This window comes from Colossoma macropomum, unplaced genomic scaffold (genome assembly GCF_904425465.1).
Source record: "Colossoma macropomum unplaced genomic scaffold, Colossoma_macropomum, whole genome shotgun sequence".
Taxonomy (NCBI): domain Eukaryota; kingdom Metazoa; phylum Chordata; class Actinopteri; order Characiformes; family Serrasalmidae; genus Colossoma; species Colossoma macropomum.
Window position 1 is genome coordinate 406,017 of NW_023494804.1, and position 27,004 is coordinate 433,020.

General features: G+C 40.1%; 1 long non-coding RNA gene across 1 annotated transcript; it reads right to left on the reverse strand.

Moving 5' to 3' along the window:
- Positions 1 to 16,994: 16,994 nt before the first annotated feature.
- LOC118824945 lies at positions 16,995 to 26,164 on the reverse strand. The gene is made up of 4 exons (XR_005008635.1): positions 26,000 to 26,164; positions 17,919 to 17,981; positions 17,658 to 17,753; positions 16,995 to 17,553 (listed from the first exon to the last, which is right to left on the reverse strand). It is a non-coding gene; the product is annotated as an uncharacterized LOC118824945 (long non-coding RNA).
- Between the last annotated feature and the right edge of the window lie 840 nt (positions 26,165 to 27,004).

Here is a 27,004-nt window from a genome sequence, read left to right on the forward strand (position 1 = left end):
GGATTTTTTGTGTCAAGTCTACCCCGAACATTGGGAGGAATCTTTTATCATAAATCATTTTTGGCCAAGTCTATCTAGCTGTTACACCTCCCTCCGGTCCCACAGACACTACCTCCCAGCCTCTGGAATCCATCTTCCAGAACACTTTGCCTGATCACATGACCTCTGATCTCCCTCACATGACTCTCCAAAGGTCTGCTTCACCTGACTACTGATTCACCTCACCTGTTCCTTGTTTCTTGTGATCTGTTAGTTTAGTATATAAGCCCAGGCTTTAGCATAGATATTTGTGAAGTGTAGCCTTTGCTTACAGAGCTTTACTGAGCCTTCTAGTCTGTTTGTTTCATGTGTGCTTGTCTTCTAATTGAATATTACCTTTCTGCTGGTTAAGGTAGGCTCTGAGTTGAGACTTGCTCTAGGTTAGACTCTGTTAGTTACAAGGCTGTCTTGTAGAACCTAGTGCTTAATTGTAATTACTAGTTTCAGGTGTAGTTTAACTTCAACCTGCCATTGGACAAACTGTAGTCATCCTGCCTGTTACCACTGCTATCATACTTCCACCTCACCCTCAACCAGACTCCTCCAATGCACAGAGCAGGCAATGCTTTGGACCTGATATTCACCAGACCTACCTCTGTGCTGGATGTCACAGTAACTCCCCTTCACCGCTCTGATCACCACTTCCTATCTTTCTCACACTTCCTACCTGCTGTCCATTCCACCCCTTCACGCTCCTCCTCTCGACGCAACCTGCACTCCACTCCTTCCTCCTCTTTCACTTCAACTATCCTGACCACTCTTCCCCATCCTGATTCATTTTCTTCTCTCACTGGACACAGCTGCAGATGCTTTCCTTTCTTCACTCTCATCTGCAATTAACTTTGTCCTCTCTCCTCCAGGCCAGCAAGATCTTCCCCACCTGCTCCCTGGCTGACAGGTGTCCTGCGCAGCAACCGGCAAGAAGTTCTCACTCAAAGTTACTGCTGCAAAGTCATCTTTCTACAGAGGGAAACTGGAAGCATCAGCATCTGATCCACGCAAGCTCTTCAGCATTTTCTCCTCTCTCCTCAACCCTCCTCCTCCCCCTCCACTCTCTTCTCTCACCCCTGAGGATTTTGTCCCCTTCCTTGAGGAGAAGGTTGATAGAATCTGCCAGTCTTTTCCCTCTGTCCCCACTCCTTCCACTAGACCTCCTCTCCTTCTCAATCCCTTAAACTGTATCTTCTCTTTCCACAGATGCTGTCCTTCAACTGATCAAATCCAGTAACCCAACCACCTGCCCACTGGATCCCATTCCATCCGCATTGTTCGTCAATCTCCAAGGATCTACTGTCCTTCATCACTTTTCTCATTAACAAGTCCTTGTCATCAGGTGAAGTTCCATCAACTTTGAAGACTGCAAGAAGCCCATGCTTGACAGCTCTGTCAACAACTACAGACCGGTATCACTCCTTTCTTTCCTTTCAAAAATTCTTGAATGTGCAGTCTATAATCAACTGTTTCTCACACAGAACCAGCCCCAGGACCCCAACCAGTCTGGCTTCAAACCAGCGCACTCAACAGAAACTGCTCTTATAGCAGTGACCGAGAAGCTCCAGTCAGCAAGATCAGCCTGTCTGTCATCTGTCCTGATTCTTCTTGACCTCTCGGCAGCTTTTGACATGGTCAACCACACAATCCTTCTGGACGTCCTCACCAACCTTGGAATCACTGGCTCTGTGTGGAAGTGGTTCAAGTCCTATCTGGAGGATCACTCATCAGGTAACATGGAAAGGGTCCACATCCTCTCCATGCAGGCTCTCCACTGGTGTCCCACAAGGCTCTGTGCTAGGTCCTCTTCTCTTTTTCTCTGTACACTAGCTCTCTTGGCAATGTAATATCATCTCATGGCTTCTCTCATCACTGTTATGCTGATGACACTCAACTAATGCTTTCTTTCTCACCCTCTGACACACAGGTTTCCAGTCGGATCTCGGCATGTCTGTCTGACATCTCTTCATGGATGGCAGCTCACCACTTGAAGCTCAGTCCTAGCAAGACTGAGCTGCTATTCATCCCTGCAACTACAGGTCCTCATGATCTTGCCATCTCATTCGAGAACTCTCTGATTGTCCCGTCTGTAGAGGCAAGAAGTCTTGGTGTGGTTCTGGATGGCCAGTTATCGTTCTCGACTCACATCGCGAACCTAACTCAGTCATGCAGATTTCTCCTGTACAACATCCAGAGGATCCAACCCTTTCTCACTTGAGGCCACCCAGGTGCTAGTGCAGTCTCGTCATCTCAAGGCTTGACTACTGCAACTCGCTCTTGGCTGATTTTCCAGTGCAGCTTTGGAGGGTAGAGTGGTCTCTGCTGAAGTGGGTGTGGAAGCACTGAGAGAGCAGAATGCAAGTAAGTCTTACATGTGAGATAGAAATCATTTATTAAAGGCTTTATTGATAAAAAAAAAAGGTAAGCAACATGCAAAATTCAACACACCAAAACAGTATCAAAAATGACTTTGTATATTAATTCATTCATTCATGCAGACAGACCAAAGGTGGTGTTCTCATTCACTCCAGGCTTAAAAGGCCACCTGGGGCCTCTCAATGTGGACACCATACTGGTTTTCAGCAAAGAGATCTCAAACATTGGAGATGCGTTCAGTCCAATCACAGGTAAACTCTCCACTTAGGAGTCTATTACTTCAGGTTTAATGTACTTGGTTCCAGCAGGTCACACATGCTGGCTGTATGTTTGTACAAAAATGAGAATTTTAGATGTGACTGAATTCCCAAAAGGATCATATGAGTACGCCATTGGTGGAGCCACTCTGCTGCTGCAGAAAGGAGATCATGTGTATGCTGCGCTCAGAAGTAACAGTCAGATTTATAATGGTGACAACTCATTGGTGATTCCCACTACAAAATATGATGGTGCAATACTGCCCACTTCTGGTTCCATTAGCATTCTTTTCTGCAAATCTGCAGAATCTTTTAGCTTCTCAAAACAAGTGGTAAGTATCCAAACGGAAGTAGAGACCACTTGCCAAGATCTTTGAAAACAGTGCTTTCATTTCCAGTAACTTTTTTTTCCACTGAAAAAACACCCACTTTCAGTAGCTTTTCTAATCTATAAAAACAGGACATCATATCCTTTTACATGTACAGTAACGTCACTCTTAATGATTTCTGATCAGACTGATATTAGTGAAACATGAATTTTGGAAGCACTGTGTCAAATACCCACAATTCTGTCCTTTAAAGCACAAAATATACTGAACAGTTGAGCATTATTATTATTATTATTATTATTATTATTATTATTATTATTATTATTCTCAAAGACAGCTGTTCACTCAAATAAAAAAAAACAGATACATTTGAAAACACCTTTTTTAAATCCAACACCTCATTGGCTGCAAGCAGAGCAAAGGGTCACCAAGACACTGCTCTGTTCTAAAGTGAAGATTTCTAATTACCATGTGCTAAGAAGGTGTTAATTTCTAGTGATTTGACTTTATTTGAACATCAACTGTGCTTATTTACAGTTTCTAGTAGTGTTGTAGCACCTAGACCAGTCTTGAGATGGTAAATGAATGATCTCGTTCATTAAGATAAACTGGTAATTTGGTCTTGAGACCAGCTGAGTTTGATGCTTCCATTTGATGTAATCAGAAGCTGAAGTTTTTGTTCATTTATGAATATCGACAACACCTAGGTTCCAAGGTTTAAATTGGCTTCTATTGGTGGTCAATCATTTAATGTAGTAGCTCCCAAATTATGGAATACCCACCCCAGTCTATTCAGAATGCAACCTCTCTATCTTCATTTAACTCTGTTACAGACTTACTTGTTTCACTGTATTATCGTTTACCTTGAATGTTTACCTGTATTGTCCTCTTGTTTAATGTGTTGATGTTCTTTGATTGTAAAGCATGCTTGAGCACGCTATATAAATAAAAGTGATGAAGAAATAAAGTGATATTGGGTTAAGAATTGTCCAACGCATTATTAAAAACTAAAACAATAGTGGTGATCCGTCAACTATGTGGAAGAGACATCGTCAGGAAAAAAATCTTGAATGACCACAATCAGAGTTGTTTGGAAATAATGTTGTTTAAACACCTGGTCAAATCGTAAAAAATCGACAGTAGAACTCACTGCAATGTTTCGAAGTGAAAATAAAAACTTTCCCACATGCACATTGATAAAAGCAAAGCACTTGTTTTGTTGGGGAGCATAAAGATTGGAACATTGGAACAAGATCATGTGATCTGATGAGTCCAGCCTTATCATGGATGTGTCAGGGTAAGACTGGAAACACATGAATCAATGCACTCATCATGTATAGTGCCCACTGTACAAGCCTCTGGAGGCAGTGCTATGATCTGGGGTTGCTTAAATTGGTCAGGTCTAGGCTCACCAACATTATGTGGCAATAAAAAGAAGTCAGCTGATTTCCTGAATGTACTGAATGACCAGGTTATCCCATCAATGGACTTTTTCTTCCCTGAGTGCTCAGGCATATTTCACGACAAGACTTTACGGAGTGGGTCGACTCCCGTCATCAGTGCAAGATCTCAAAGTAGTAGGTGGTCCAACAAAATATAAGAGTGTGTGGCTTTTTTTTGGCCAGGCAGTGTTTCGTATTTAAGCCGGGGTTACGACTTTTACCCCGATTTTAGCCCCGATTCTCAGTCTGGTTGAGTCTGTCCAAATTGGCTGTAGACTGCAGATTTTTTGGTCAGTCTGAGTCAAGAGATGGAGAGAGACGTGAGTAGTGTGTGAGGGCCTCAGCCTCCCGATGGTGTTTCAGACCAGTCGGAGTTTATTGAACATGTTTGATTTTTCAACCCGACTCTGAGCCTCATCTAGTGCAACTGATCTTTGACTCAATCTGAACGGACTCCTACAGCAGCCAATGAAAACTGAGAGTGCGAAAGAAGAAAATACAGCAAGTAAACAAAGAAAAATAGTGAAAAGTCTCTCACTTAAGCGAAGCTTTTTAATGAGCTGAGTTTAAGGCACAATCATGTTCACGTACATTTAAAACTGTAAAACATACCACACTGATCACATCTTTAAAGCCATGATCCTCACTTAAACATGTTTACCTGCTGCTTCTTTACTGTGTCAGGGCAAACAGCAGCAGCCGCTACATGTTTGTTTATTTGCGTCTCCGAGTAACGGGAGAACGTCAGAGTTAGTGTGAGTTCACGCGAGTTCAGTGAGTTCCATTTGGTTCAGCAACAGCTTAAAAGTTGAGCAGTGTGTGATCCCTTATCAGTCAGTGTGTGATCCCCAATATTTCCAATTCGCCCCAAAAAACTAGTCGGTGGTTGTGATAGTGTGAGACACCCAGTCTCTTATAATCTGTTAAGACTTTAAAAGTCATGTAGTGAATCCAAGGCTTTAGATTATTATTGTAGTCCAGTTGGTGATGAGAGATAAAGGATCCAAAATAAAATTATATTAATGTGCTTACAAGCAAACAACTGTGGAATCATAATATATCTTATTTACCATAAAACACATTAAAAATACTGACAGTGTCAATAAGGATTTGCAGAATTTCACAGCTGAATAGATTGATATGTCCTTGACCCTGATTCTGTGTGTTTGTAGATAATTTGTAAAAAGCAAAACAAACTTTTCTTTTTTAATATATAATCATAAAGTACAGTAGTAATGAAATACAAGCAACAATAAATAAAACAGTCCACATTACACACAAACACAGTTCCCTAGCTGGTGGGTGGGGAAACTCCTCAGACCACCTTAAACATGGGTGAAGGTTCCTCTCAGCCCCTTGTAGCTGTGGTGTAGTGGCACTCGAACGGTCAGTCCAGGCAGACTCGTAGCTGTGGTGTCAAGTTGCTCAAGTGGACAGACGGGGGGGCCTCATATGTGTGATGTAGCGTCACTTAAATGGCCAGCCCATTAAAACCTCTTAGCAGTGATGTAGCATCACTCAAGCAGTCGGTCCAGGCAGCCTCGTCGCTCTGGTGTAGTGTCGCTAAAGCAGCCACTCCAGACAGCCACAGAGCTGCAGTGTTGCATCACTCAAGTGGCCAGTCTAGGCAGCCTCATAGCTTCGGTGTTGCATTGATCAAGCAACCAGCACCTATTTTATTAGAATGTTTATATATTATATACATTTATGCAATGATTTGTAGAGATGCATCAAGAAAAATCAAACTAATCAATCTATGTAACATAATAATACATGGAAAAGTTAGTTTAAACCCCACAATATCCAGAGCCTTAAGCATCTCCAGACGAATCTCATCCACCCCCGGTGCCTTGCCACTGAAGAGCTTGCCAACTACCTCAGTGACCTCCACTGACGGGCACCAACAAGCTTTTGGCCACAGCTATGCCTGGCAGCTTCCACAATGGAGGTTTTGAACAGGGTCCATTCAGACTCTATATCCCCTACCTCCTCCGGGACATGAGAAAAGCTCTCCCGGAGGTGGGAGTTAAAATCATTCCGAACAGGGGCCTCCGACAGTCGTTCCCAGCACACCCTCACTATTCGCTTGGGCCTACTGGATCTAACCCTCAGTCTTCCCTGCCATCTGATCCAACTCACCACCAGATGGTGATCAGTTGACAGCTCAGCACCTCTCTTCACCCGAGTGTCCAGAACATATGGTCCCAAGTCAGATGAAACGACAACAAAGTCAATCATTGACCTTTGACCCAAGGAGCTCTGGTACCATGTACACTTATGAACATCCTTGTGTTCGAACTTGGTGTTCGTTATGGACAATCCATGCCTGGCACAGAAGTCCAATAACAATTCACCATTCGGGTTTAGATCGGGCAGGCCGTTCTTCCCAATCACGCCTCTCCAGGTCTCCCAGTCATTGCCAACATGAGCACTGAAGTCTCCCAGTAAGACTATGGAGTCTGTAGGCAGGACCCTTTCCAGAACCCCGCCCAATTGCTCCAAGAAGGCCGAATACTCCGACCTGTTGTTTGATGCATAAGCACACACAACAGTCAGAGTTTTCCTCTCTGCGATTTTAATACGCATTGAGGCGACCCTCTCGTCCACCGGGACAAACTCCAACTGCACTGCCGCCAGCCGGGGACTCGTGAGTATCCCCATACCCGCCCGGCGCCTCTCACCTTGTGCAACCCCGGAGTAGGAGAGGGACCAACCCCTATCCAGGAGTTTGGTTCCAGAGCCGATACTGTGGATGGAGGTGAGCCCAACTAAATCTAGTTGGTACCTCTCAACCTCCCGCACAAGCTCCGGCTCCTTCCCCCCCAGTGAGGTTACATTCCACGTACCAAGAGCCAGTTTCTGCCGAAGGGGCCTAGGCCACCAAGGGCTCCCCTGCAATCTCCCACTGCCTGTACGGCACTGCACCAGTCCCCCATGCTGGACCTTGCGTGTGGTGGGCCCACATGGTCCCCCCACGTTGTCTCTTCGGGCTGAGCCCGGCCGGGTTACGTGGGCTGCCCGGCCACCAGGCTCTTGCCGAGGGACGCTAGCCCCAGGCCTGGCTCCAGGGGTAGGTCCCGGTGACCCTCTCCTGGGCAGGGCACACGATCTTCTGTGTCCGTTTTTCATGGAGGGTTTATGGATCGAGTTAGTCTGGGTCTTCACTCCAGACCTGTTCGCCCTGGGAGACCCTACCAGGAGCATGTTGCTCCCAACGACTTAGCTCTGAAGATCCCTCGACCACACAAGCCCTTCCGCCACGACAAGGCCCCGATCCAGGAAGGGCTCTTTTAATAAATATTAAGCCTTAAATTTAATCAAATAGTGAACATTTGAATTGAATCTAAAACTGACCTCTGCACTGGACAAAATATTTAGCACTGACCTTTATACTTAATCTGCAATGCTTTTTTGATTGAGAAAAAGATTATTTGTCCTAGGAAAAGAAATAAATCTACTAACTAATAAAAATAAGTGTCATAGAAAGCATTACATTAACGTTGAGATACATGTAATCACTCTGCTTCAACAGTAATTGGGATTTCAACAGTATATCATAAAAACATTCAGAAAATCCAGAGAAATCTGTGTATGCAAAGGACAAATCTGAAAACCAGTACAGTATGGCCATAATCATCAGGCCCTCAGATGGCATTGCATTAAAAACAGACATGGTTCTGAAGTGGAAATGACTGCATGGAGTCAGAAACACTTCCGAAAACCACTGCTTGTGAACACAGTTTGTCGCTGCATTCACAAATGCAAGTTAAAACTCCACCATGCAAAGAAGAAACCATATATAAACAGGATCAAGAAACACTGCCGCCTTCGCTGGGTCCAAATTCTTTTTGGAAATCATGGACACCGTGTCCTCCGTGATAAAGAGGAGAAAGACCACCCAGCTTGTTATCAGTGCACAGTTCAAAAGCCAGCGTCCATGATGGTATGGGGTGGATTAGTGTACATGGCATGGGTGAATTGCACATCTGTAAAGGCAGCATTAATGCTGAATGATATAAACAGGTTTCTGACAAACATAAGCTGCCATCCAGATGACGTCTTTTTCTGATAAGGCCTTTCTTATTTCAACAAGACAACACCAAACCACATTCTGCATGTATTACAACAGCATGGCTCTGTATTAAAAGAGTCTGGGTGCTAAATACAACAAAGAAGACCTCAAACTGTTGAGCAGCTGAAATCCGAAATCAAACAAGAATGGGAAAACATTTCACTTTCAAAACAACAGCACTTTGTTTCCTCAGTTCCCAAATGCTTACAGAGTGTTGTTAAAAGAAGAGGTGATGCAACACAGTACCTGCCTCTTTGCCTCTTGATGTCCATAGTGCCCTTTTTGAATTTTTTTTCCCTGCCCTTTAAGGAGGGTGTCAGTGATCGCCAGATCAGTTACTAGTACACTTAAGTTAAGTAAGACTTTGCCCCCCAGGAGAATCCGACTACCTTCTTGTGCACACGTTACACAAGCATTTGGACACTATAGATTACATTTGCGATTTGAGGAGTTTTTATGTGTAAATAATGATTAATGTATAATTTCTTTAAGAGTAAACAGCAGAACAAGACCTAAGGTCAAACACAGAGTCTCACAGTGAAAGCTTAACATATCATATTAACATCTACATATCAATGATTAACAATCATAGTAATCAGTATTACTAAAAAACTTAAAACGGTTCTTTAATTGAGTCTGGAGCAATAACACACTTATTATAAAACAGTTCACATCTGACCATGTGACGTTGCAGTATTACCTTTGTCTCATCATTTTTGGACAAGCTGACTTTCTATTTTAATGAGATCTTGGAGAAGTAATTTTCCAAAGAGCTAAGTGATATCTAGCTAGGATAAATCTAGAGTGCCTAATGAAATAACTTACAAACATGTATACACTCAACTGCATAAACAGTAACAAGTTGGCTATTGTGATTAAAAATGGCAGCAATTTTTAAGATTAATTTTCTTTGGAATGTTAGCAGAATTTACACAGTCAGGGGGAGATTTGAAAACCTGCCGAAAGTATATATACTTTTTTTTCTTTTTGACACTGCAGCCATTTTCTCCTTACATTTCTTTTGAAATCTCAGCCCAAATGTTTATGAGGTCTCAGCGGTGCAAAATTATGACGTAAAATTGCCTGAATTCCAGTCTGGCTGTTCAGACTCATTGCTACATATCAGATATGCATTGGATTTCAGTGCTACATATGAAAGGCTGTGTTCAGACTGCAGGCAAATTGGAATTGTTTTTCTAGACGACTGTCCCCACTGTTATTTGCAAGTGATCAGATCGGATTTGTGCATCCACACATCACCAACCTATCTGCATGTGTTGCCGTGGTAACCACGTAGGCATCAGTAACTACATAGCTATGCTGATAACATGGATTTCAAATGTGGATGCAGAGGTGATGGAAGTGCATCATCTCGCCCTCCAAACCCTTCAAAATTATCCAGCATAAGCATGAATCTTTGGCTCTCTTCCTTCACAAGAGCATCCAGACTGAGACTCATCTGTAAAAGTCCAATTGAAATCGCATTTCAAATCATCTCCAAATGTGGTTTGGTTCAAATTCCTTGGATTTGGCTTTTTGGGTTATTAGCTTTGTTTGGAGACAGGGGATGCATGTCTGACAATGATACCAAATCTTTTAGTTGTACTCCATATTTGGTGCTAAGGTTACAGAATAAATTGACAATTTCGTGAGACTACTGGCAAAAAACGATATTACAGCCAGCCTCAAAGTCAACACAGCAGTTGTTAGATGGAGTATCTGAATAATTGTCCATTGATCTTCTTTAATTTTCCTGAGAGATGCTGTTTGAAGAGGGTCCGTTGTGATCATTTTCAGACTGGAGCTGCAACGAATCAAGTAATTTACTTATTATGTGTTTAAGTTGGGACTTTTGTCTCCACCAAACAACATTGAGTTGCCTCTGGTTTCATATGAACTGTATGCTGTAGCTTTAACATCACCCTTCACTGGAACTAAGGGGCCCAAACCCTGAAGAACAGCCTCAGCCCATCATCCCTCCTCCACCAAACTTTACTGTTGGCACTGTGCATTCTGGTAGCTAGAGTTCTCCTGGCATCCACCAAACCCAGATTCTTCCATCAGGCTGCCAGATAGTGAAGCTGATTCATCAGTCCAGACAACACATTTCCACTGCTGCAGAGTCCAATGGCAGCATGCTTTACACCACTCCAGCCGACGCTTGGCATTGTGCAGAGTGATAGGCTTGTGTGTAGATGCTCGGCCATGAACACTCCTTTAATGAAGCTCACAACTCTACATGTTTCAGCACTTGGTGTGAGTTCATGTGGTCTGTTGCTTTGTGGCTATCCTGTTGTTGCTCCTAGATGCTTCCATTTCACAATAATAAGACTTGCAATTGACCAGGGCAGAAATTTCACAACCTGAACTGTGGCAATGATAGAGTTCTATGTCAGTGCCACATTTGAAGTCACCAGCTCTTCAGTAAAACCTATTCTACTGCCAATGCATGACTCTGTACTTGATTTTATCCACCTGTTAGCAACAGTTGTGGGTGAAACACCTGAACTCTTAACTAGGACGTGTCCACAAACCTCTGGCCAATTTATTTATATCCTAAAATTTCATTTATAATCCTAAATGTATCTCTCCTAACTTGTAGCCAGTAAATATATGTGTGTCATGCATACGGTCACGTATGCTTAGTCTTTGATCTGCCACCAGGGTCAACACTGGGACAACAAACTACACAGAGCAATGGCCAACACAAACAAAGAGAATCAAACTCACTAGCAGAACCAATCACAATCTCCATTTCAGCTGGAGGGTGAGACATTTCCCAAACAGTGAAGCCTTTGCGAGTTGGTGTTCAGTGAGAGGAGCTGCAGCTCACTAATCCAGCAAAATGTTTTACTGCAATACACAAAGTAAAGCACTGGATCCAGCTTTGAATTTACTGTCAGTTTTAATATTTCTTACTGCTATCTTGCTGTACTAAGGTCACTGTCACCCGTACCATGTTTGGTGTGGACCTATCAAACATTTTCTCCTAGTTTGGTCCATTTTGACATGTGAACATTTCACCCATATTCAGGACCACACCAAACAAGTGAACTTTGAACCAGTGACCCCTGCTTGTGCTGCTGGTGGGAATGCATTTTTACGATGGTCCACACCAAATGACAGAACTGAACACCAGAGACTGCTTTTCTCAGTGCACATCAGCGCTGTGCTCTCCATTTTATCTGTCTCTTTTAACATTTTACTCTTTACTAGCGGCAGCATAAGCATGAGCTGCCACTAATAACAGTAGAGGTGCTACAAAATATGCAAAGATATGTTTTTAATTTTGGCTCCTGGATTGCAGAACACATTTTAGCTATGCTTCAGTGATCTCCCTGGTTAAACTCAACTTGGTAAAATAATCATAAAATAGCAGAAATCAAATAGTTTGTTTTATTATACATATAGACGTGTCTCTATTGTCTAATTTCCATGTATGTTTTTTATATATTTTCATGGTGGTAAATGTGGGCACATAGTGTAACTGAGTGATTATATCCCTGCAAAGTTTCTGACCAATGAACAAACACCTGTGTGTGTAAATCAACCAAACCAAATGAATACGATATGATATCCTAAAATCTCATTTATGAGTTCAGACCATGTCTTCAACATGGTGGTGGTAGTATGAGGGTAGATTAATTGAGGAAGAACTCTGAGAATATGGACTGGAGTTATCACATAACTACATTAATAAGTTTAGAGAGAAAGGTCATTTTAGTTACTCAGTCAGTGGCCCAGTTGCATTTTGTCATTCAGCCAGCTGTCTTTTTTTTATTTTTATGTATTTATTTATTTATTTATTTTAACCACAGATTTTGCCCCACTACTTTTGAAGTTGTGGCGTCATCCCTGGTCACCGCTATGAACCCAGAGCTCAGCTTCTGCCATCTACTTTTGCATTTTCTGTACTTGAAGTGTGTGTGTGTGTGTGTGTGTGTGTGCGTGTGTGTGTGTGTGTGTGGCACATCTGTGCATGTTCCACTATATAAGAATCAGATGCTGATTGCCTGTTACATTCACCCCATTTTCAACTGAACTCTTCCACTCTGCACACATCTCAAATAAAATATCTCAGGATGAGGGTCAGTGTGGTTCTGCTTTGGTTCTGCTTGTCTTGTGTTCAGCTCCGGAGAGCTGACGACCAGCTCGTTTTCATCCTTCATGAAGTTTTGACAGTTTTCCTTGAATTCTCTTTCAGTTCATCTTCTCAGGGAAGGGGTCCGAAGTGCAAGCCATGCTACAAAATGTTCTTACGTGTTTCCACCAGAGGTGTCTTCAAATCCCCAAAACTTACATAGTGTAGCTTTTAATATGGAAAAATATGAGATTCGGTCTGACACAGTGCATGTTTCTGTTTGCAGGCAGACGGAAGGTGGCATTCTCATTTGCTTCAGGCTTAAACGGCATTTCATTTCTTGCCTTTGTCACTGATACAAAAATGAATGTGATATATATATATATATATATATATATATATATATATATATATATATATATATATACACACACCACATACCCCAAAAAATCTGCAAAAAACTAGTCGGTTGTGATAGTGTGAGACGCTCAGTCTCTTATCATCTGTTAAGACTTTAAAAGTCGTGTAGTGAATTCAAGGCTTTAGATTTTCTCTACCTATTCCCACGAATATTGTAGTCCAGTTGGTGATGAGAGATAAAAGATCCAAAATAAAATTATATTAAATGCGCTTACAAGCAAACAAACAAACAATCTCTTAATTACCATAAAACACATTAAAAATACTGACAGTGTCAATAAGGATTTGCAGAATTTCACAGCTGAATAGATTGATATGTCCTTGACCCTGATTCTGTGTGTTTGTAGATAATTTGTAAAAAGCAAAACAAACTTTTCATTTTTAATATATAATCATAAAGCACAGTAGTAATGAAATACATAATCAACAATAATAAAATAAAACAGTCCACAATATATACAAACACAGTTCCTTAGCTGGTGGGTGGGAAACTCCTCAGACCACCTTAAACATGGGTGAAGGTTCCTCTCAGCCCCTTGTAGCTGTGGTGTCAAGTTGCTTAAGTGGACAGATGGGGAGGCCTCATATGTGTGATGTAGCGTCACTTAAATGGCCAGCCCAGTAAAACCTCTTAGCAGTGATGTAGCATCACTCAAGCAGTAGGTCCAGGCAGCCTGATCGCTCTGGTGTAGTGTCATTTAAGCAGCCAATCCAGGTAGCCATAAAACTGCGGTGTTACATCACTCAAGCAAACAGCACCTATTTTATTAGAATGTTTATATATTATATACATTTATGCAAGGATCTCTAGAGATGCATCAAGAAAAATCTAACTAATCGATCTATTTAACATAATAATACATGGAAAAGTTAGTTTAAACGTAGCTCACTGTGCCTCCTAAAGTTCCAGGCACCCACTTTCACTTTCATTTCCTGTTTGGAGTGCAGTGACAAAAATGCTAAAGAAAACAAGACAGACTCTGTTTATCACTCATAAATGAGACGAATCACAGGATTGTGACATTGAATTTTTCACTTGTTATGCTTAAAAAGCTGCTTATCTGCTTTTTGTTTGTTTGTTTTCTTGCTTGTTTTTGTTTTTATTTTCATTTCAGGTCTTCCTCTGACCCATCAACCTGCCACATCTAGCACTAATTGTCTTTCCAGGACTTTGTTATTCACAAATTGTGCTCTACATATGCATTATTATTGGTTTAATTCATCAGCTGGATGAGTTTATGTTTAATCAGTTCCCTAATCTTTATCTTGGTGCATCCTTGTGTAAGTCTTCCTTGCTCTTTCAGCTATCATTCATGTTACAATGCTGACATCTAGTGTTCAAATGTACAATCACAGGTAACAATTTACCAAAACATGTGGCATACAGGAAAAGCATAGACGAGACATTTTTTAAAAAACAGATTCAGATGGATTAATATTGTTACAAGATTGTTTCTCTTATTATTGTCTAACTTATAAATAATAGACTGTTAATCAGTGAGAGCCAATTGGAAAAACTGACACAAGACAATTCAGATACAGGACAAAGTGAATTAAATGTGCTGCTGCGTCAGTCTGCATTGTGGATTCTCACAAACAACAAAAAAAAATCAAATCTGCAAATAGTTTTCAGGTACAATCATTCTTGTTCTCAACCACCAAATGCTGAGTTTAATTGTTTGCTGAACTGCAAATTTCCCTGGTAAAATCATATGATTAGTTGATTTTCTGAAAATAAGTTAACACAAATTGAAAACACAGCTCTGCACATTTTGATACACAATTATGGTTTATTGGCTGAATGTAACATATGTTAAACAAAATGTGTCCTGTGCCAAACCTATGGCACATTTTATTATGCAGGAAAAATGTTATTCAATTTCGTTCCTGTGGAGGATTTTCACTTAGAAATTGACCAACTTTATCTTGAATTGAAAAAGATATGTCTCATTAACATATTAAACAAATACTGATGTGCAATTTACATCATCTGCAAAGATTTAATCATTTATGGTAGTGTGCAAAAGATAGAGACCCCTCCCCCCTTTCATTATCTTTCTTTTTGTTTATTTCCAGTGCAAATGGTCTTTTGTTCAGAAAAAAGCAGAAAGCACATCTAACAGACATGTACACAGAAGCCTCATCGACTAAATCAGATATCAGATTAAATCAGTGTTCAGTGAGTCTCTCTTTCCCTTCATTCTAGCTGCCAATCTTTTCAGGAGACTCACTTTCAGTTTCTCAAAAAATCTGCAGACACACCTCCAAAGTTCAGTCTTAGAAGCTGGTTGTACTTTATACTCTTTCAAGGTACTCACAATCATCACATTTATCCTCTGATGGTAGGGGTGCAACGCACTATAACTAATGCAAAAGCATATAAAGCATGACTGATGTTCTAAATGTTCTTCCACACTTTCCATGCAATTACACATTTTCACCAGAGAGGTCTCCAAATCCACAAAATGCTGAAAGTTTATTGTTGTTGTGATAAAGTATGTCACAGTATGCTTTTTGACCATATCGGCTGATGGTGCAATGTTGAAGGAGGCGAGGGGGTAAGATACAAGTGTCAGTCTGGGTTTTTATTGTAATCCTTAATGAAAATGAAAGAAATCCACAAGAGTAACTAAGAACGAGACTAAAAAAGCACAAGAAATAAGATGTTTAAGCTAAAAGAAAACAAAAGACTAAGAGGATACAACCACAAACACTAAGCAAGGCCTGGAAACAACAATGCAAAGGCAAAACAAACCACCAGGATATAAATACACTCAGTGTACTAGAAACGAATGAACTAGAAACACCTGAGACTATTGAGTGGGTGGAGCTACAGACTACACACAGATGGGAACACTAATGGGAAGTTGAGGGAGCAGCGCAGAGACAAGGCCAAAAGCTACAACAAGAGTGCATGAAAGTCATAGAGTGCAATATATTAGGATCGGTAAGGTTCTCTCCTCAGCTGCAACTATAACACCAGAGCTCCACAAGGCTGCATTCTCAGTCCTTTTCTGTATACCCTGTACATTAATGACTGTAGAAGCCCCTTAACAGTCACTACATATATAAATGACTCAGATGACACTGTTATACTTGGGCATCTTAAAGACAATAACTCGGCCACAGCCTACCTGTAAGTAAGTAAGTCAGTAGAGTTTATTTATATAGCGCTTTTTACAACAGGTGTTGTCACAAAGCAGCTTTACAAGGAAATCAGCATTACAGAAAGAAATCCTGGTCCAAGACCCCATGAGCGTCGCCAGTGGCGACAGTGGCAAGGAAAAACTCCCTGGGGAAACAGGAAGAAACCTTGAGAGGAACCAAGACTCAGAAGGGGAACCCATCCTCCTCTGGTCGACACCAGATAGTAAACATTGTTAGTACAAAAACGGGGAAAACAGGTGGAGCAAATGATTAATTTGATTAGTTTAGTTCATGCAGTGGCAGCAGCAGCATCAGTGGGGTCAGGTTGTGAGGGTGAGGTTTGCACGGCATAGTACAGCATGGAGCTGGATGGTGGTCAAGCTGGTCCAGAGGGCTGGCGAGCAGTGGCACCCGATCAAGGCAGAGAGGCAGCAGCATCAGAATGCTTTGATCGCTCACTGCACTCTTTCTTCAATTTACTTCCATCAGGCTGGATGTATGTAGTCCTCATGTGTTTAAATGTGCTTTATTGATGGGTCTTGTTGCCTGTTCTTTATGTTTGTCTTGATGGTTTTTATCTAAATGTATGTAATTTTTCAAATATCTGACCTTATATGTCTCCGAAAAAATGTACGAATAGCAAAAATGTCCTCTCTGGAGATCAATAAAGAATCTAATCTAAATTATTTTTCTGCATCATTTGAGCTCAGAAGCTGTTCTTTACACTGTATGAAAGTTTGATGAAGAATAGACTGATACAGCTGCTTCAACACTGCTTGGAATAAAATCTTTTTATTAACTCACATTAAAAGTTAAGACATTTTTTGCTTTCTCCTGTAAAGTAACCATTTTGGAGATACTTAATTTCTTTGGACAGTGATAAAATAAAGCAGCTTACTGAATTTAATTTCTGGATCAAGTTTATACTGGAGATGAGAGAGCTGATCAGCATGGAGGTGGAGAGTGAAATCATAACAAAATTATTACTTATAAGCCATAAAGGTTAATGTGCCGTATTCTTTGTTTAATCTTGTGAAAATGTATTTTGCATTTCCAGTATTTTATTTCTCACCACAGGTTTTGTAAGCGGCCTTTGGGGCTTAAGTCCTGCATGTCGATGCTGTCGTGACCAAAATGGTCACTTTACAGGAGAAGAAAAAACCTACTTTACTTTTAATGTATCTCAGTGGAACCAGATGTTTTTCCCAGGGAGGGGTTTCAGCCATTCTCCTCCCCTCAAACTTCAGTTATGACATAACTACATTTCGGGAATTTAGTCACGTCTAAAAATTTTTCTCTTCATTTTTGTACAAACATACAGCCAGCCTGTTTGAACTGCTGGAACCAACTATATTAAACCTGAAGTAATAGACTCCTCTGAGTGGAGCAGTGAAAACACCTGCAGAAGGAGAAACAGATGGATCAGTACAGAGTCTCTACACCACCAGAGAGAAGAACCAAACCAGACATCAGACACCGTCTCTGTACTGACTGTGCATTTACCTGTGATTGGACTGAACATGTTTCCAATGTTTGTGATTTCTTTGCTGAAAACCAGTATGGTGTCCACATTGAAAGGCCCGACGTAGCCATTTAAGCCTGAAGCAGATGAGAACACCACCTTTGGTCTGTCTGCATAATGAATGAATGAATAAACAAACATTTTTGATACTGTTTTGATGTGCTGAATTTTGCATGTTGCTCAGCTTTTTTATTAATAAAGCCTTTGAAAAATGATCTTTCTGTTTCACATGTAAGACTTACTTGCATTCTCCTCTCTCAGTGCTTCCACACCCACTTCAGTAGAGACCACCCTCCCCTCCAAAGCTGTGAGACACACGCAACAAAAATTACTATCCAACCAGCTAAACACAGAATCAGATTATTGACCAATTGAATCAGTTTCGTTAAGGCACCATTGAGAGTCGTGATCAAAGTACAAACAATGCAAATGTACCCTCAAAAAGGTACAACAGTGGTTTTAAGGTCCAATTATGTAATAAGTTTTTCCAGGTGAAAAGTATAGACTTGTTACTTTTTATAACCTCAAGTTTTAAAATAGAACAATCAAATATGAAGCCTAGAGATGAGACGGGGTGTGTGGAGTCAATACAACTTAGAAAATATCATTTTAATGGATTATAGTACAATTATGTTCCTGACTAAAGGTACTGAGATGTACTTTTCAGGGTTCCACCCCAGTGACAAGAGGTGCACTGCCCCAGTGACAGTTTACTACCTTTATTTCTGAGAGTGTACCTGCAATGTGAACACATTAACTTTATTCTTTTTTTACTCATTCTTTGGTAGAATGACTTATCTGCTTAGGATCGTTGTATTGCTGCATGACCCACATTCTCTTGAGTTTCAGCTCACGGTCAGATGTCCTGGCATTTTCCTTTAAAATTTGCTGGTATTATTCAGAGTTCATTGTTCCATCAATGGCCTAGATGCAGAAAAACAGCTCCAAACAATGATACTACCACCACCATATTTCACAGATGGTATAAGGTTTTATGCTGGAATGCAGTGTTTTCCTTTCTACAAACATAACACTTCTCATTTAAATCAAAAAGATCTATATACTATCTGTCCACAAAACATTGTTCCAATAGCCTTCTGGCTTGTTCATGTGATCTTTAGCAAACAGCAGACTGGCAGCATTGTTCTTTATATCTGTTCTTTACAGCCAGATTTTTAAGGACACTGGCAATTTGACTGAAAATATTAAAACTACCCAGTTATTTCCTACAGATTTTTACATAATGATCATTACCCAAATTTGAAAAAAGGAACCATGGCAATGTAAATTCCCCTACATGGTTATAATGGAATGCCGGATGTAAAAAGCAATGGCAAATGGACTAATAAAGTCCAAGATAACTGCACTGATGTGATAGTGTTATGACTGGCATGTCAACCAGAAGAAAAATCTGGGGAAAAAAATCCAAGACTCCAGAGTAAGAGCTGGACATCACTGTTATCAGCAGTCCTAATGAGACTAAGGATGGCCCCACACAAACCAACAGGCTTCACACCTATTGAGTTAATGACAGGTAGGGCAGTGAGATCAGTATTAGATTCAGCATATGTAGCAGAAGGTTGTACAGGGTTATTTATGAGGAACTGAGACAATAAGATTCTGAGTTCAAGATAAAGTGATATATGTGGAAACAGATCGCAGTGCATATGCTGCAAGTCAAGGAGCTGAGTTAGGCAATAGTGAAATTGGTTTTATGATTATGATCTGTGAACTGTCCTCGCATGCACTGTTGTGTAAGTGGAAATACTGTTCAGAGTAATCTTTATATCACTTGTTACTTTCCTTAGCACTCCTGATGGTGTCTGACGAAGGCATAAATTCCAACTTAAACCCTTAATAGGTAAATTATTCTATTCTAAGCAGGTCCAGTCTGATGATGATCTTGACAGACCGTCTTCAAGCGGCGTACCTCAGAAAAATTGAGAGGGAACAATGGAAAACTGTTCAGATGCTCTGTCTTGTCTTATAAACTTTGTGTTTGACTTTAATGATGGTTGTAGTCATTTCAATTATAATTCATCTTGTCCTTCCAACACATACATGTAATTTAGTTTCACCATTGTTAGCATGTTGGGACCCTCCAGTTGTCATATGCAGTAGCAATCCTGGTAATGCAAACAAAACAAAAACTGAATATTTTCCTTATGATCAAGAGCTTTCATTGTGCAATACTACATTAAATGATTTTTTGATGCGGAAATTAATTGTTACACAAACAATACTTAACGAGAAAGTTAAAACTCAGTAAGTCATAACATTTGATTTTTGCCTTTGGCCTTTAAATATTATTTCAATTTTCTCTTAGACCTGAGACATAAGTGTACTGTGCAACTGAACAATGAGCACTGTTGATATATAGACGTAATAAATCCAGCACTGATAAAGTTTGGTATACTTATATTCCAGATAGACGATATGAGGCTGTCACTTGTATTACTATGCACAGTGGTGCTTGAAAGCTTGTGAACCTTTTAGAATTTTCTATATTTCTGCATAAATTTGACCCAAGTCCTACTAGTAGATAAAGAGAACCAAATTAAACAAGGCAGAAATATTAGACTTAGTCATTTATTGAAAAGTGATCCAATGTTACAGATCTATGGGTGGCAAAAGTACATGAAACTCTGCTTTCAGTATCTGGTGTTACCCCTGCTAACCGTTGATTAGTCCTGCACATCGGCTTGGTGGAGTTTTAACCCATTCCTCCATACAAAACAGCTTCAACTCTGTTATGTTGGTGGATTTCCTCCCATGAACTGCTGCTTCAGGCCCTTCCACAACATTTCTATAGGTTTTAGGTCAGGACGTTGACTTGGCCATTTCAAAACATTAACTTTATTCTTCTTTAGCCATTCTTTGGTAGAATGACCTGTGTGCTTAGGGTCGATGTCTTGCTACATGACCCACGTTCTCTTGAGTTTCAGCTCACAGACAGATGTACTACCACCCACCATGTTTCACAGATGGTATAAGGTTTTTATGCAAAAATGCAGTGTTTTCCCTTCTCCAAGCACAACACTTCTCATTTAAACTAAAAAGATCAATTTAATAATATTTTTGTCTCATTTTCTTTAATTTGGTTCACTTTATCTACTTCTAGGACTTGTGTGAAAATCTGATAAGGTTTTAGATTAAATTTATGCAGAGACATAGAAAATTCTGAAGGGTCCACAAAATTTCAAGCACCACTGTATACAATCAAACCATGTCCAAATTCTTAGCAGAACTGTATGCTTCATGGTTGTAGTAGTTACAATTTAAGAACAAAACTTTGAATTGAAGTCCCTGTAGTTACTGAATACTACATCATAACCCTTAGTGTGTAATAGGCTTGGGTTTTTAAGGGGTTAAATGGTCAGCAATGGTGGACAAACTCTTTACTTGTGTCAGTGAAGCATTATCTGACACTGCTAACACCTTCTGTACAGAGGCTAATGCATGGTTTCACACATCGGTGTGAAATTGCAAAAAAAGAAGGGGCAGTGTTGTGGATGCTGAAACTGTGGACATACTCCATGTTTTACAGTTCAGCATGACCTGGCAATAATGAATTGACTCACTTATATAGTTTGATACATTTGGGTCTTATCAGCTGTCTGATATGTCCATTATATCTATTGCACAATGTTGCCTCAGGGCAACAAACATTCTCCTCACTTTACAATAACATTATACATATTTAAGGACACTGACAGGGTTAACAATAAAGAGCAGAATTTGAGTGAGTCAGTTAAAAAAGCACGACCCCTGCACACGTTATTATTTTAAAAATGATGGGAATTCAATAATCAGGTCAATTTTATGCAAGAACAGTGAATCAAATACACACACATACACACATATATATATATATATATATATATTTTATTTTATTTTATTTTTTTTTAATTGCTCTTATAATGCGTGCAGTAGAGGGCCAAGCCTAGTCACAATCAGGTAGTTCCTCGTCACTCGTGTGCTAGCTCTGTTGCCCTAAAACCTTCATTAGCATAATCATTTGCCATCACACCATCCTAAATAATGGAATTGTCCCACATTGTCTTAGTTGGCCATGCATCTTAGTTGACCTCATACTCTTGGTTCTCCCATAAGAAACCCTGCTATCTAAAATCTTCTGTGGTTTATCCTCAGCAACCCATACAGTTATATGTTAATACTGTATGTGGAGTGGTCATTTGTAGGTGATTAATAAACTGTTAACCTAATCCCAGCCCAGGGTTAGGGCTAAGAGTAGGTTTTGGGTTGAGGTTAAGTTTAGGGTTAGGATTAGGGCCAGGGTGACGGTTAGGTTGTGGGTAAGGTTGGTAAAGTTGAGTTTTGCATAATGGAAGCAAAATATTAACAACACATCTACTTAATGTAAGTAATGTATCAACAGAACATCTACAAGATATTTACTTTAGTGTATTCAGATGCTTCACTGCTGCTACTTCACTGGTGTGTTGATGTGTTACTGATACTCAGTTAGGGGACCCCTCCAAATAAAGTGTTGCCAATTTGTCTCCCTCAAATACGATAAGGCTTAGTTGGAAAGGAGGGAATTGGAGGGGTTCAGCTGAAAATGACACGCGTGTACCAGGAAATGGACATCTGGCTCTTACAGAAGGGAATGCACTGTAAGACTGTGGATACATTTGAAGAATAGAAAATACAGAAGTAAACTGTACAAGCTCAACTTTGGGTTCAATGACATAACTAACTGGTGTAAAGTGCATAGTGAAAGTGTCGTTACAGTAATAGTTGTGATACATTGCACAGTGTGTATTAATCAGAGAGGAGATACAGTGATGTGGTTCAGCACAGTTCAGACAGCAGGAGATCAGTACCGTCTCTGCAGTAAGGAGACGTTGTAGAGCCGTATATCAGTGGGTAAGAAAGATCTCACACGTTGCTCTTTAACACAGCGCAGCTGCAACAGACGGCCACTGAAGGAGCTTCTCTGTTTATCCAGTGTAGCATGCAGGGGGTGTGAGGTGTTATCCATTATGGCTAACAGCTTGTTGAACGTCCTCTGTTCTTTCAGCGTCCAGCTTGACTCCTACAACAGAGACAGCCTTCCTAATAAGTTTGTTTATTTTCTTCAGAGCACTTTTGTTAATGCTGCTGCCCCAGAACAGCATAGAACAAAGCACTCGCTACAACAGACTGGGGTTGTCCACGATGCTGGTAGCTTTGTGGATGCAGCGTGTGGTGTAGATGTCCATGGTGGAGGGGAGAGAGACCCCGATGATCCTCTCAGCTGTCCTAAGTGTTCGCTGTAGGGTCTTGCGGTCGGAGGCGGTGCAATTCCCAAACCAGGCGATGATGCAGCTGCTCAAGATTCTCTCCACAGTCCCTCTGTAGAACATGGTGAGGATGGGAGGGGGGAGATGAGATGACAGCTGTGTCACGTTTCCATGTCACAGTGTATTCAACATTTGTGTAACTCAAGTGCTGCAAAGGACTAATCCGTCACCCCAACAGGAGACTGTGAGTCTGAACCTCAGCAATGCCATAGCCATTCATATGTGTCTGATGGGATTGTGTTATGGATTGTGTATGAATATTTACATAGAGCTTTTCCCATGTTGGCTATACGGTTACTTTATCATTATACTTGGTACTAGATCTCTGTATGCAAGGGACAAAGTTGAAAACCAGTATTGGCTGGTTGTGATCTTCAGACCATTTTATGAGCGCATATTCTACTGGATTATTTCTTTCTAGCATTTTTATAGGTTTTTTTATTGATGTTGACATCACATTACAATTAAATTCACAACAAGAGAGAGAGAGAGAGAGAGAGAGAGAGAGAGAGAGAGAGAGACTGAGCAAGTGTGTGTTTCTTGTATGTGTTTGTGTGAGGGGTGTGTGTGTGCATGCATGTGTGTGCGTGTGTTGTAAGGGCTGCCAGCAGAGGGCGACAGCGGTGACGTGCCATAAATTCAGGGAACTCCAATTCCCAGAAGCCCTCAGACTAATTAGGCCCAACCTGGCACACCTGTGGACTCCTCCACTTAAGGCCGTGGCAAACAGCAGCCGTTTGTCACACCTTTATAGAGGGGACAAATTGGTCATTTTGATTTTTATGCATTCGTATGATCACTGTTGAAGTCAAACATCATGAAAAAATTAAAGTGTATTTGGATTTTGGCAACATGATGGGAGTGCTTAACGTAATTACATATTTAGTGTTACATTGTGGGCGTATACCACAATGACCTATATTAAACCGGAAAACCACAGACAGGACAAGGTTACTGTCTTTCATTCAGGGAAAACAAAAAAAGGTTGATGTTCCTCTGTGCAACTCCTACTGCATTTTAGTCCCCTCTAGTGGACAAACTAGAAAATACAACCCAAGATATGTTTAAAAGGAAAACAAAGTAAAGTGATGAACGAGTCACACTTTATTACTCATTAAATACTGATTCTTCATAATGAATTCATGTTTGTGCCCCTGAAAGTGATGAGCGAATCACAATTTATTACTGATTATATACTAATTCTTCATGATGAGTTCATAAGCTAATAAAATAGCAGAAGTTAATCATTTTACTTACCAAAATGACTTCATTCTTTTGCCTCTCAAGAACAGTGATGAAGGATAAGTAGCTACAACATGGCTCATATGAAAACATGACATTAACAAAATTCACAGGAATAAAAAGTATTTTATCATATGACTTCTACACCAACACATACTGGTTCTGTAGTTCCACAAACATCTGTAAAACGGTCAGAACTGCCAGCTAATTAAAGTCACACAGATGTTCATACTGCAGCGGTGTTTCCACAGAACTCACACAAGCTGAAGGTCGAGTCTGTGACTCAGCTTTACTGACAAACTCAGACGGAGCACTAAAGAAAGGGGAGAATACGGCTCTAGGTTAGCGCTCGGCTAAGTGCAGTTAGCGCCCTCTCGCACTGCCACCGCACACACATAGCCCTTCACAATAAGAGTCCCTGTCAAAGGAGGAATAACAAATGAACCAAGCAGCAGAAAATGAACGTGATTTTAACCAGACAGAGTAGATATTACTACTACAATCCCGCGACGCTCATGAGAAACACCTTCCCGTTAAAACCAAAAAGGGTTATTGCAAATAACTAAGCACCAAACCAAATATTTAAGCCACTTTATAATGAATTTAGAAATAATAGTTCCTGCAAATCCGTTTTGTTTCACCACAGACAACAACTGCATGTTTTACAGCTTAGTCTAAAAAGAGGTGAGGCACGAACATACATACTCACAACACTCAGACAACAATACCACGTGTAAATATCATCTGCGATGTAAATTACGTATATAATACAGTATACATATGCATAACTCACCTTTAAAAGTAAGAAAAATGTGAAATATTGCAAAAAGGCGAAAAGAGAAATTGAATTTTTTTATTATTTCAATTATTTTCATTTGCTTCTCTTAAACGTTGTACTAGAGATATTCACTCAAGACACTATGGCTGCTTGACATATAGCATTTAACGCAATTACTGCCATTTCCTGGCGAAGAAAAATAGCAGTAATTTCCAGCTGCGGAAACAGTTGAAGTGTTACATTGCAAAATGCTGTTTCCATTAATAAAAACATTTAGATATGGCACATTTTTAAAAGAATAATAGATGTATAATGGGAAACACTGTCATTTTCTGAAGGTGGTATTTCTCAGAATAACTGTGGCATAAATTACGATAATTCACAGTTTTAATTAAATCAAATGCCTATTTTCAGGAAATAAACTAGTTTAGTTTATTAAACATACAACAGTTTATGTTTCTGTTGTAACAGTATGACATTGCAGTATGACATAGGTGATCATAAATTGCATGAATAGAATGAAACTAAGAGCTTCTAGCAGTTCGCCAATGTGTACGAACATTCTTTTTGTTTGCTTAATTAACACACGAATTTCTAATTAAATCAGGCACTGAATAAAGCCTTTATTACCTTCATCTTCATTCATTAGTACATTTGTTTGTTCCTGATTAATGACTCATTACTTTCTGATTAGTTATTCATTAGTAAATGCCTTAATTACTGCCAGTTCATGTACCCTTATCATAAAGTGTTACTGCATATTTTATTGTTTGTCTTGATCTGTTTTTATTTATTAATTTATTTATTTATTTATCACACCTGCATTCAATTGCTTCAGCTCGTCCACTTGGTTCACAGTAGCCAGCAGTCGGCCATTCGTAGCTTAAACACAATAATACATAAGACTAAACACAGAATCAGATTGTCGTATGCAAAAGTTTGAACAACATGAAACAAAGATTCAGCAATAAAGGAAAAATCAAATCTTTTGGTTTACCTGTGTTCTCCTTCTTCTTTGACTGAACTGCAGCTGCACCCTCTGCTCCACCACCATGTCCCTCAGCTCCCTCAGCTCAATCCACACATCGGGCTGGTTTGGATTCAGCTCTGATCTCTCCACACGACTCTGGTTCTAAAGTCTGTTCAGTCTGGACTGTGTGTCCTCCACTGTGAGCTGGTCATCGCCTCTCTGGAGCTGAACACAAGACAAGCAGAACCAAAGAACCACACTGACCCTTTTATCTATTATTTATTTATACGGTCACTTCAGAGTGAGTTCTAATATTTAAAGTTGAATTTTAAAATTCAACACCTGATGTATGGCTGAAATACATATGCCCAGTCTCATATGATCATCTTTAACTTCCATTCACCTCCCTCCCCCACCAAAAAGGGTTTTATTTATCATTTTATTGTTTTTTTGAAGTGCCACTGTAATTTTATGACTGAACACTAGATGCCAGTATTGAAAAACTAATGAAGGCTGGCAAGACCCTATATAGCTGGAGAGGGAGGAGTTGGAGAGAAGAAGGAGGAGGCTGCTTTCGAGATTCATAAATACCACTATTAGAGTATATTTAAGATTAAGCAACACATTCTCATCCATTACAGGGTTACTACAATTTGATATTGTATTTAGTTATCCTTACTTTATTTTGGTTTTCAGTTTAGCTTCAGTTCTTTTTATGACTGCTTTATAGTAAAATATTAGATTAAAAAAATATATAGTAAAAAGTACATTTCTTTGCATGTTACATCAGCTTTGACCACAAGGGGGCAGGTGTTTCTTTTTTTTTTTTCCCCTGTTACTCTTGAGACCAAGTTCAGACCAAAAAAAAAGGAGCTAACTGGCTAACAATTAACAAGCTACTGCTAAATCTTGGTTATTATTATTATTATTTTTTTTAACTTGATCAAAGCTACTATAGCCTAGTAATTGTTAGCCTTTTAGGTCCCTAGTGAGTTTCACAAAGCTGTTGTTGTTTCACCTGTTTGCTCTTTG